The sequence below is a fragment of the Monodon monoceros genome, unplaced genomic scaffold (genome assembly GCF_005190385.1).
Source record: "Monodon monoceros isolate NGI ecotype Baffin Bay Population unplaced genomic scaffold, NGI_Narwhal_1 Super_Scaffold_22, whole genome shotgun sequence".
Classification (NCBI taxonomy): Eukaryota; Metazoa; Chordata; class Mammalia; order Artiodactyla; family Monodontidae; genus Monodon; species Monodon monoceros.
The window spans coordinates 110,821,964-110,835,679 of NW_021703779.1; the positions used below are offsets into that span (position 1 = coordinate 110,821,964).

General features: G+C 38.6%; 1 pseudogene; it reads right to left on the minus strand.

Annotated features, from left to right (window-relative positions):
• Positions 1-10,898: 10,898 nt before the first annotated feature.
• LOC114905892 lies at positions 10,899-11,236 on the minus strand (annotated as a pseudogene).
• Between the last annotated feature and the right edge of the window lie 2,480 nt (positions 11,237-13,716).

Consider the following 13,716-nt stretch of genomic DNA (forward strand, 5'->3'; position numbering starts at 1 on the left):
TCTAGGGAATCAAGACTTCACTGCATTAAAATCTGAAGTGTGAGCAAATGCTAAATAAGCAAACGTGGTGCAAGGCAGGGACATGTTTGGGGAGAACATTCCAAAAAGAAGGATTAGCCCAGGCAGAGGAAAAGTCCTGTGACTATAGTACATCCCAGTAACAACAATGATGACGTCAACGATGCCAAAAATGGTTGTTGTGGCTGGAATATAGTGAGCATAAGAAAGTATGATCACACCAAAATCAGAGATGTGAGCAGAGTTCAGCTCCTGTAAGGTCTTACAGGTAAAGAATTGGGATTTACTTTAAGGTGGTGACTATGAACTGCGATTTTGCACACTCCTCTGCCCCAAAGGATATTTGGCAATGTCTGGAATCATTTTTGGTCATCACAACTGGGGGTGGGCTGCTACTGACATCTAGTGATTAGAAGTCAGGGATGCTGCTAAACATCTTACCATGCACAAAACAACCCCCTACAACAAAGAATTTTTGGCCTGAAATAGAAATAGTGCTGAGGTGAGAAACACTGTTCTAAGGGTAATGGGAAACTATCGAAGAGTTTTAAGTAGGCAACTGGTCAAATCTTATCTGTATTTTAAGACTGATGTCTTATATCTGATGTCAGTGTGGAAAAATGATGGTGGAGAGATACGACTGGATATAGGTAAACTAATTAAGAGGCTTTTGTAGAATTCCAGGCAAAAGGTGACTAAGAAATTGCCTATGTTTAGAAGTGGTAGCAGAGAAAAGTGAAAGGATTCAACTTCTACTTTAAAAGTAGGTACTAGAGGACTTGCTGAAGGACAAAATGGAGGTGGGTGCAGAAGGAAAATGAGGAATCAAAGATGATACCCACATTTCTGGCTTTAGCTGATGGGTGGATGGATGGAGTTATGATTAAGGGAGAAAAAGAAGATTGAGGGAAGCAAAATGTGGAGGGAGAGATGACTTCAATTTTGATGATGGTAGTTTTGAAGTTCCTGTTTAAGATATAAACGAAGACATCAAGAAAATAGATATATGAGTTTGGAGCTCAGAGAAATCTATGCTGGAGAGATACATTCATGAACTGGAAAAGTCTGGAATGTCTGGAGGCAAGTCTTTACCTTCTGAAAAGAGTGTCATGAAAAGATATTGTTGCTCTCTCCTCAAAACTCTCTTGGTATCACAACTGGGTCATAGGGCTTACAGAGCATCAATTTTCTTATATTCTGTAAACCAATATTCATGTTACTTAAATGAAAACCAAGCAGTTATCATTTCCATAAATCATGAAGTGTCAAAGATGAACACGATTGTATGGGTATACCATTTCACACTTGAAGCTAATAAAGTTCTTGTAGATTGGGCATCTTAGGTTTAATTGTCTGCCTATCACTCTAGAGTTCAATTCAAATCACTATATCTAGAATGGTAGGGTATGAGGCACAATTTTCCAAAGAAAAGTACTATGTTGCTCCAGATTTCACTACATTAATTGATCGGTGAATCTGTCTACCTCTCTCCACATCTACTGCCATCATGCTGGGGCAAACTACCAGCAACTCCCTCCTGGACTTCTGCAACAGGCTGATATTTGGTCTCCTTGTACTCAATCCATTCTTCAGATAGCTGCCAACATTGATTATTCAAAAACATAAATTAAAGCTCATTACTTAAGTCCTTTAAATTTTTTCCAGAAGTTTCCCATGGCACTTGTAGTACAATCAAAATCATCACCAAGGCTTTGTATGATGTATAAGTTGCCTACCTCTCCATCATCTCGTACACTCTCCCCATGCTCACCATGTTCCAGACACAGTATTCTTGTATAGGCCAATGTTGCTCTTGCCTCAGGATCTTAGCACTTGCTGTTACCCCTACTTGGGCTGTTCTTTCCCCAAATATTCACATAGCAGGTCTTAGTCATCCCCTCAGAGAGGGCTGTCTCTGACTGCATTTACTTAGCTGTGTAGCATTGGGTAAATTGTTCACTTTTCTAAGCCTCAGTATCCTCATCAAGGAAATGAAGGTAAAGAGAGTTCTTATCAAGAAAGATGGAAATTTTCATAAATGGTTCTGAGAAAACTGGTTAGCCATTTGGAAAAAGAATAAAACTAGATCCATAATTTAAACTAATTGCAAAGATAAATTCTATACAGATGAGAGATCTAAATGTAAAAAATGAAAGCAAACAAATCCTAGAAATAAACATGGGTGAATTCCTTTTTAACCTGGGTGTGGGGAAAGGCTTTTTAATTATGGCTTAAAATGAAGAGGCAATAAAAGAAAAAATTGATAAGTTGGATTATATTAAAAAACTTATGCATGTAAACAACAACCCCCCATCACAATCAAGATCAAAAGGCAACTGAGAAAAACTGGGAAAAAATATTTGCTACACATATCATAAACAAAGGGCTGATACCCCTAACATATTAAAAAATTCTTAAAAATTGAAAGAAAAGGCTGAAGACCTGTTAGAAAAATGGGCAAATGACATGAACAGAAAATTACCCCCACATTTTTTAAATGGCCCTTAAACATATGAAGAGATATTCAATTTCCGTCATGACAGAGTAATGGAAAGTAAACTTACACTTGAATACCATTTCTCATGTACGAGATTGGCAAAAACTAAAAAGTATAAAAAATGACTCTGTTGGTGAAGCCCTGAGTAAGCTGGCATTCCGATGCATTGCTGGTTGGAATGCAAATTGGTACAGCTCTTCTGGAGGGGAATTTGGCAATAGTTAACAAAGCTACATGTGCATTTGCTTTTTGACCTAGCAAGCCCACTCTACCTTGAAGATTCACTTCCAACAATAGAAAAATAGATATTCACAAGGTTATTCATTGCAGCATTGTTTATAACTGCAAAATATTGTAGCAGTTGAATAAACTATGATGCCTCCATACAGTGGAGTACTATGCAGTTTTGTAAAATAAAATTTTTTGGAAGAGAATGAAGACGATGGTGAGAAAAGCAAAGTGTAAGACAGCATTGCAGTATGCTACATTTTGTTTAAGGAAGAAGGGGAAATAAGAAAATGTACAGGAAACTGGTCATTTATGCAAAAGACACAGGAAAAACAGGCTTTCCAGGCAGGGTGGGCCGGGAACTACCCTCAGCCTAGGCTCTGAATTAATTCCCCCCGTCCGGGTGGTAGCACGGGAACCCACCATGCAGTTCTGGCTTTTTTCGGGAGGCTGTCAGCCCCACCCACCCATCTCTCAGCTACTGCACTGTTGGCTGCGCAGCTTCCAGGTGTCTGCTCCTCTGGTGAGACGGGGCTGGGAGGTGCTCTCCTCAGCTCCTTGCCTGAGTGGGCAAGTCAGGCGCTAGGGCCGACAGAAATCCTCGTTTCAGCGTCCCCGTGAGTTCCCTGGTCAAAGTGCTGCAGCTGAGTGGAGCGGCTGCTTGGGACTACTGTTTGGGCACTGCAGAAAGCCTTCTTGGAATCTGACATGTTATCACATTGGGACCGTTGGCCAGCTGCTCCTGACTTGGCCACATGAAGGCTCAGATTGTCCCAGTATCTGAACTGAAGATAACCAACACTATTAGCATATCTCTCACCACCATGAATGCAAAGTATTTCAATGAAGAGTATCAGGAGGACATCTAAAAATCCCAGAGTGGCATGTGCAAGTTCTGAGGAATGCTGGAATAACCCAATGGATCTGGGTGACCTTTGGAGACAGCTGAGACAGAGCTACAACAGGGCAGTGGCTGACACCCAACTCATAACCCATCTTCTCCAGCTGTGGGGCGGACAGGGTCTTGGTGCTCCGGCCGGCTGTCAGGCCTGAGTCTCTGAGGTGGGAGAGCTAAATTCAGAACACTGGTCCACCAGAGACCTCCTGGTCCCACGTAATATCAATCGGCAAGAGGTCTCCCAGAGATCTCCGTCTCAATGCTAAGACCCAGCCTCACTCAACGACCAGCAAGCTCCAGTGCTGGACACCCCATGACAAACAACTAGCAAGACAGCAACACAACTCCACTCATTAGCATACAGGCTGCCTAAAATCATAATAAGTTCACAAACACCCCAAAACACATGACCGGATGTGGTCCTGCCCACCAGAAAGACAAGATTCAGCCTCATCCACCAGAAAACAGGCACCAGTCCCCTCCACCAAGAAGCCTAAACAACCCACTGAACCAACACTACTCACTGGGGGCAGACACCAAAAAAAACGGGAACTATGAACTTGCAGCCTGGGAAAAGGAGACCTCAAACACAGGAACTTAAGCAAAATGAGAAGACAGAGAAATACACAGCAGATGAAGGAGCAAGGAAAAATCCCAACAGACCAAACAAATGAAGAGGAAATAGGTAGTATACCTGAAAAAGAATTCAGAGTAATGATAGTAAATATGATCCAAAATCATGGAAATAGAATGGAGAAAGAAAACAAACATTTAACAAGGACATAGAAGAACTAAAGAGCAAACAAACAATGATGAACAACACAATAAATGAAATGAAAAATTCTCTAGAAGGAATCAGTAGCAGAATAACTGAGTCCGAAGAATGGATAAGTGACCTGGAAGATAAAATAGTGGAAATAACTACCACAGAGCAGAATAAAGAAAAAAGAATGAAAAGAATTGAGGACACTCTCAGAGACCTCTGGGACAACATTAAATGCACCAACATTCGAATTATAGGGGTTCCAGAAGAAGAAAAGGAAAAGAAATGGACTGAGAAAATATTTGAAGAGATTACAGTTGAAAACTTCCCTAATATGGAAAAGGAAATAGTCAATCAAGTCCAGGAAGCACAGAGAGTCTCATACAGGATAAATCCAAGGAGAAACACACCAAGACACATATTAATCAAACTATCAAAAATTAAATACATACAAAAAACTATTATAAGCAACAAGGGAAAAGCAACAAATAACATACAAGGGAATCCTTATAAGTTTAACAGCTGATCTTTCAGCAGAAACTCTGCAAACCACAAGGGTGTGGCAGGACATATTTAAAGTGATGAAAGGGAAAAACCTACAACCAAGATTACTCTACCCAGCAAGGATCTCATTCAGATTTGACGGAGAAATTAAAACCTTTACAGACAAACAAAAGCTAAGAGAAGTCAGCGCCACCAAACCACCTTTACAACAAAGGCTAAAGGAACTTCTCTAGGAAGGAAACACAAGAGAAGGGAAAGGCCTAGAATAACAAAACCAAAACAATTAATAAAATGGTAATAGGAACATAGATATCGATAATTACCATAAATGTAAATGGATTAAATGCTCCAACCAAAAGACATAGACTGGCTGAATGGATACATAAACAAGACCCATATATATGCTGTCTACAAGAGACCCACTTCAGACCTAGGGACATATACAGACTGAAAGTGAGGGGATAGAAAAAGATATTCCAGACAAATGGAAATCAACAGAAAGTTGGAGTAGCAATTCTCATAGCAGACAAAATAGACTTTAAAATAAAGAATATTACAAGAGACAAAGAAGGACACTACATAATAACCAAGGGGTCAATCCAAGAAGATATAACAATTGTAAATATTTATGCACCCAACATAGGAGCACCTCAATACATAAGGCAAACGCTAACAGCCATGACAGGGGAAATCGATAGTAACACAATCATAGTAGGGGATTTTAACACCCCACTTTCACCAACGGACAGATCATCCAAAATGAAAATAAATAAGGAAACACAAGCTTTAAATGATACATTAAACAAGATGGACTTAATTGATATTTATAGGACATTCCATCCAAAAACAACAGAATACACTTTCTTCTCAAATGCTCATGGAACATTCTCCAGGATAGATCATATCTTGGGTCACAAGTCAATCCTTGGTAAATTTAAGAAAATTGAAATCAAATCAAGTATCTTTTCCAACCACAACACTGTAAGATTAGATATCAATTCAGGAATAAAACTATAAAAAGTACAAACACATGGAGGCTAAACAATACACTGCTAAATCACCAAGAGATCACTGAGGAAATCAAAGAGGAAATTAAAAAATACCTAGAAACAAATGACGATGAAAATATGACAACCCAAAACCTATGGGATGCAGCAAAAGGAGTTCCAAGAGGGAAGTTTATAGCAATACAATTCTACCACAAAAAAAAAGAAAAATCTCAAATAAACAACCTAACCTTACACCTAAAGCAAATAGAGAAAGAAGAACAAAAAACCCCCAAAGTTAGCAGAGGGAAAGAAATCATAAAAATCAGATCAGAAATAAATGAAAAAGAAATGAAGGAAACAATAGCAAAGATCAATAAAACTAAAAGCTGGTTGTCTGAGAAGATAAACAAAATTGAGAAACCATTAGCCAGACTCATCAGGAATAAAAGAGAGAAGACTCAAATCAATAGAATTAGAAATGAAAAAGGAGAAGAAAGAACTGACACTGCAGAAATACAAAGGATCATGAGAGATTACTACAAACCACAATATGCCAATAACATGGACAACCTGGTAGAAGTGGACAAATTCTTAGAAAAGCACAACCTTCCGAGAATGAACCAGGAAGAAATAGAAAATATAAACAGACCAATCACAAGCACTGAAATTGAGACTGTGATTGAAAATCTTCCAACAAACAAAAGCCCAGGACCAGATGGCTCCCCAGGAGAATTCTATCAAACATTTAGAGAAGAGCTAACACCTATCCTTCTCAAACTCTTCCACAATATAGCAGAGGGAGGAACACTCCCAAACTCATTCTACGGGGCCACCGTCACCCTGATACCAAAACCAGACAAAGATGTCACAAAGAAAGAAAACTACAGGCCAATATCACTGATCAATATAGATGCAAAAATCCTAAACAGAATACTAGCAAACAGAATCCACCAGTACATTAAAAGGATACTACACCCTGATCAAGTGGGGTTTATCTGAGGATTGCAAGGATTCTTCAATATACACAAATCAATCAATGTGATAAACCGTATTAACAAACTGAAGGAGAAAAAGCATAGGATCATCTCAATAGATGCAGAAAAAGCTTTCAACAAAATTCAACACCCATTCATGATAAAAACCTTCCAGAAAGTAGGCATAGAGGGAACTTACCTCAGCATAATAAAGGCCATATATGACAACCCCACAGCCAACATTGTTCTCAATGGGGAAAAATTGAAACCATTGCCTCTAAGATCAGGAACAAGACAAGGTTGCCCACTCTCACCACTATTATTCAACATAGTTCTGGAAGTCTTAGCCATAGCAGTCAGAGATGAAAAAGAAATAAAAGGAATCCAAATCGGAAAAGAAGAAGTAAAACTGTCAGTGTTTGCAGATGACGTGATATTATACATAGAGAATCCTAAAGATGTTACCAGAAAACTACTAGTGCTATTCAATGAATTTGGTAAAGTTGCAGGATACAAAATGAATGCACAGAAATCTCTTGCATTCTTGTACATTAATGATGAAAAATCTGAAAGAGAAATTAAGGAAACACTTCCATTAACCATTACAACAAAAAGAATAAAATATCTAGGAATAAACCTACCTAAGGAGACAAAACACCTGTATGCAGAAAACTATAAGACACTGATGAAAGAAATTAAAGATGATACAAACAGATGGAGAGATATACCATGTTCTTGGATTGGAAGAATCAACACTGTGAAAATGACTCTGCTACCCAAAGCAGTCTACAGATTCAATGCAATCCCTATTAAACTACCAAAGCATTTTTCACAAAACTAGAACAAAAATTTCACAACTTGTATGGAGACACAAAAGACCCCAAATAGCCAAAGCTATCTTGAGAAAGAACATCAGAGCTGGAGGAATCAGGCTCTCTGACTTCATATTATACTACAAGGCTGCAGTAATCAATACAGTATGGTACTGGAACAAAAAACAGAAATATAGGTAATGGAACAGGATAGAACGCCCAGAGATAAACCCACACACATATGGTCACCTTATCTTTTTTTTTTTTTTTTTTTTTTTTTTGTGGTACGTGGGACTCTCACTGCTGTGGCCTCTCCCGTTGCTGAGCACAGGCTCCGGACGCGCAGGCTCAGCGGCCATGGCTCACGGGCCCAGCTGCTCTGCGGCATGTGGGATCTTCCCAGACTGGGACACGAACTCGTGTCCCCTGCATCGGCAGGCGGACTCTCAACCACTGCGCCACCAGGGAAGCCCTGGTCACCTTATCTTTGATAAAGAAGGCAAGAATATACAATGGAGAAAAGACAGTCTCTTCAATAAGTGGTGCTGGGAAAACTGGACAGCTACATGTAAAAGAATGAAATTAGAACACTCCCTAACACCATACACAAAAATAAACTCAAAATGGATTAAGGACCTAAATGTAAGGCCAGGCACCATCAAACTCTTAGAGGAAAACATAGGCAGAACACTCTAGGACATAAATCACAGCAAGATCCTTTTTGACCCACCTCCTAGAAAAATGGAAATAAAAACAAAAATAAACAAATGGGACCTAATGAAACTTCAAAGCTTTTGCACAGCAAAGGAAACCATAAACAAGACGAAAAGACAACCCCCAGAATGGCAGAAAATAGTTGCAAATGAAGCAACTGACAAAGGATTAATCTCCAAAATTTACAAGCAGCTCACGCAGCTCAATATCAAAAAAACAAACAACCCAATCTAAAAATGGGCAGAAGATCTAAATAGACATTTCCCCAAAGAAGATATACAGACTGCCAACAAACACATGAAAAAATGCTCAACATCACTAATCATTAGAGAAATGCAAGTCAAAACTACAATGAGGTATCACCTCACACCAGTCAGAATGGCCATCATCAAAAAATCTAGAAACAATAAATGCTGGAGAGGGTGTGGAGAAAAGGGAACCCTCTTGCACTGTTGGTGGGAATGTAAATTGATATAGCCACTATAGAGAACAGTATGGAGGTTTCTTATAAACTAAAAATAGGGCTTCCCTGGTGGCGCAGTGGCTGAGAGTCCGCCTGCCGATGCAGGGGACACGGGTTTGTGCCCTGGTCCGGGAAGATCCCACATGCCGTGGAGTGGCCGGGCCCGTGAGCCATGGCCGCTGAGCCTGTGCGTCCCGAGCCTGTGCTCCGCAACGGAAGAGGCCACAACGGTGAGAGGCCCGTGTACCGCAAAACAAACAAAAAAACAAAAAAAAAAACCCTTAAAACTAGAACTACCATATGACCCAGCAATCCCACTACTGGGTATATACCCTGAGGAAACCATAATTCAAAAAGAGTCATGTACCACAATTTTCACTGCAACTCTATTTACCATAGCCAAGACATGGAAGCATCCTAAGTGTCCATCGACAGATGAATGGATAAAGAAGATGTGGCACGTATATACAATGGAATATTCCTCAGCCATAAAAAGAAACGAAATTGAGTTATTTGTAGTGAGGTGGATGGACCTAGAGTCTGTCATACAGAGTGAAGTAAGTCAGAAAGAGAAAAACAAATACCGTATGCTAACACATATATATGGAATCTACAAAACAAACAAACTAAAAGGGTTCTGAAGAACCTAGGGACAGGACAGGAATAAAGACGCAAACGTGGAGAGTGGACTTGAGGACCCGGGGAAGGGGAGGGGTGGGCTGGGATGAGGTGAGAGAGTGGCGTGGACATATATACACTACCTAATGTAGAATGGATGGCTGGTGGGAAGCAGCTGCATAGCACAGGGAGATCAGCTCGGGGCTTTGTGACCACCTAGAGTGGTGGGGAGGGAGACTCAAGAGGGAGGGGAAATGGGGATCTGTGTGTACGTATGGCTGATTCACTTTTTTATACAGCAGAAACTAAGGCACAATTGTAGAACAACTATACTCCAATAAAGATGTTGAAAAAAATAAAAAGACACAGGAAGAATAAACTAGAGACTAACAAGATCTGTTCCCTACAGGGTGTGGGTGCGAACATGGTTGAAAAGTAGATACGAATGGAGTAGGCGTGACACTTCTCTGAGGATTCCTTTTTGAACATTTCTAACTCTTGGAACCATGCTAATGTTGCACATACTCAAAAAAAGAAAATCAATAAAATCAACAAGGATTGGGGAAAACCCTACAGTGGAACACAAATAGTAACAAATGTACTGAACTTTATATTTTTAAATGAATAACATAACTACACTAATTCACGTAACTTTTTTCTTTCACACATGAGGTTGTATTGATTGTCTTGAAGATCAGCACACAGATATTATAAACAATTTGTTCAAATTTTAATGAACACACCAAAAATATACAAAGCCATGTAGTTGTAAATCTTTTCTAAGTAGTTATTTAAGTGACTTTCAGTTTAAAATTTGGAGGCAAATTTTCCTTAAGAGGATATCAAGTACCAATACCTTCAAATGTTTGGTAAGCTGCTACACTGTAAGTCTCACTAATTCACAATTTAATATCATACATGCTACATACACGAATTTTCAACCTTTCACAGCATATAACAAAGTTATCAGGAAAACTGGACTACCATAACCAAAAATACATTACAAAGTGCAAACAATTCTGACAGGGAAAGCCAAGGTAAGGGGGTGCTTTTCTTTAAGAAACAATTCTATTAAAAAATGACATGGAATAGAAATCATTTAAATGTTGAAGACATTAAATGCATGACTGTGGCTCCAAAGTGCCATTTCATATGCTCTGTATTATAGGATATATTTAAATCTGCCTCTTCTCAATCTACAGAATGTTAAGTTTACACCCAAGATAGTCAAACCTGCCCATAATTAAATATCGCACCATTTTCTGTTTGCACCCAAACAAAAAACAAAGCAAATAGAAACCAAAAAACCCACCCAGCAAATGATTTCACTTCTTGAATAAAAGCATTTACACTTAACAAATGAGATGAAGCAGCATTCCCTTCTTAAGTTTTCTAGAGCTACAAAAAAAAAAGCTTGCATTTACAAAATAGTTGAGAAAGATATTCCTATGATAGTACAGAGATATAGGGCCCACTCATACAACTTATAAACAGACTTGGCTTCTTTCTCTCCTGCTTCATTAGAGGCTGGATTCTTCTTGGTTTCAGTTCTTTTTCAGCAGGTCAATCTTTAGTTGCTCTGTTAGTCACTTAGGCCTGTTTGCCATTTGTCTCCCTTTTCACTTTTGTTTGTGCTTTCTTGCCTGAGGATTTATTCTTTCCTGCTGCCTTCTGGGGATTCATTTTCACATTTGCAGGAGCAGGTTTAGGCTCTCTCTTCACTGCCCTTTGGACTGAACTGACTTTCCTCTGGGGCATCTTGGCAGCGGAGGGGTGTATGCCCGGTGCCTACAGGCCTCTGAGTGCAGAGAACCTTCTTGAAGCTGGGCTGCCAGTCTGCTGTCCCTCCTTCCGCCCTCCAATAACTTTTGAACATGGTATTTGGACAATGACCTCAGAGTAAAGATAAAAAGAACTCTAAAAAATATTAAACTCTAGTTTGTAGGCTTCTTTTTCTCAGAGGCATGGGTTAGCCATACTGAATTACTTTCTGTGTATTCTAGGATTGACCAAACACATAGATATATTGTGGATAAAGCCAGCCAGGTTTCTCCTTGTCACTGAAGGGAGTCACAAATACAAAAAATTGGAAAAAAAATATAATGAACACTGTATTGTTGCATTGGATTTGGAGGTATCAGTGTGACCAAATGGATGTTCATATATAGGTATGTAAATAGATATAGATGTATATGGGTGAATATATGTGTCTACTTTCTAGCTTTGCTCTCAGAGGGGGCCTAGAAGGAATGACACCCAAGAAACACTGGGCACATCTAATGCCCAGATCCTGGTTTCTCAATACTCAAAGGAACCTGAACTCATTGAATAAATGGCTGATTTCAAGGCTGGGACAGGAAAAGAACAAGATGAGTCTGTAATACCTTGGTATGCCAGAAACTGTTCAAAGCATGAAGGGAATATGTCAAAAGGAAATAGGAACCATTTGTTAGGGGCTTCCACTGACCAAATGAAGGATAATTTGAGTTTCTAGATAAATGATAGTAAGAGATTTTATTTCATTAAATAAAATAAGAATTCATGAGTCGATATTAATATACTAAATAAATAAATAAGAAATGAAAGGAGAATGGGAAGATCCTTCTTAGACTAGAAAGCCAACTAATAAAGGTAGAAGTAAGCCAGACAGAGAAAGACAAATATCATATGATATCACTTATATGTGGAATCTAAAATATGACACAAATGAACTTATCTAAAAAACAGAAACAGACTCACAGACATAGAGAACAGAATTGTGGTTGCCAAGGGGGAGGAGGGATGGGGGAAGGATGGATTGGGAGTTTGGGATTAGCAGATGCAAACTATTATATATATAGAATGGATGAACAACAAGGTCCTACTGTATAGCACAGGGAACTATATTCAATATCCTGTGATAAACCATAATGGAGAATAATATAAAAAAGAATTATATATATGTACAACTGAATCACTTTGCTGTACAGCAGAAATTAACACATTGTAAATCAACTACACTTCAATAAAAAAAATAAATTAAAAAAAATTAACATTACCAGTAATGGGACTGATCAACATCATGTGTCCCCTGATGTGATGCACAAAGAACCCAACTTCACTTCAGAGTTATTCCTGCCCAAATTGCATAACCTGAATATAATTAGGAGTAAACATCAGACAAACCCAAACTGAGGGGTATTCTATCTAGTCAGTGCTGTTAAAAACGTCTTAAAACATAAAGAAAGATTGTGTTTCAGGTTAAAGGAGATTGAATAGACATGACAACTGAATGCACCGCGTGTTTCTGAATTTTGTTTCTAAAAAGAGCATTATTGGGGCAATTGGCAAAACCTGAATGAGGTCTGTAGATGGATAAATAATATTGTGTCAATGTTAATTTTCTGATTTTGATCATAGTACTGTTGTTATATCAGATTCTGTCTTTGCTTTTAGGAAATATACACTGAAGTATTTAGAGATAAAGGGCCATTATGTCTACAACTTATTCTCAAAGGGTTTGGAAAAATAGACATAATAATATGTATATAAAATAATAAGTGTGTATGCATATATTATATGTATATATGTAATATGATGTGTATACAATATACATATATGTTACATGCACATGTGTAGAAAAGTCCTTACTTTGTAGAGATATTTTAAGGATTAAAAAGAAAGTTGTATAAAGGGATTAGTACCGTGCTTGGTACACTACAGATGCTGTATACATGTTAGCGATTGTTGTCATTTTGGGCACTTAGAATTTAGTTTCTTCACCTCTAAAATGGGATCATTTATGCATACCCCAGAGGGTGTTAACCAAGATAATATCTGCAAAAGTGATATGTGAACCCTAATGTTCTCTGAAAAGGTAGTCATTAAAATTATTTTTAAATTTTTTGAGTACTTCCATAGCACTTATTGTGTAGCAATCTTGACTCATTTAATCTTCACAGCAACACTTTTGAGGTAGATACTATTGTCACCCCATTTCACATAGGGGCTAAGTAACTTGCCCAAGGTCATACAGCTAGTAAGTTGTAGATACAAGCTTTGAGACCAGGCAAAATGACTCGTTTGTATTCTTAACCACTAGTCTATGCTGATTGTCATTTCTTTTACTACTTCATTTTAATTTCATGTATCCTAACACCTTCTTCTCCAGGTTTTAGGATGAGGTATTAGACTGCTAATATTCCAGGATTTGCTGACAACCCCATGGTGGCCTTCTCTATACAACTTAACACAGTGCC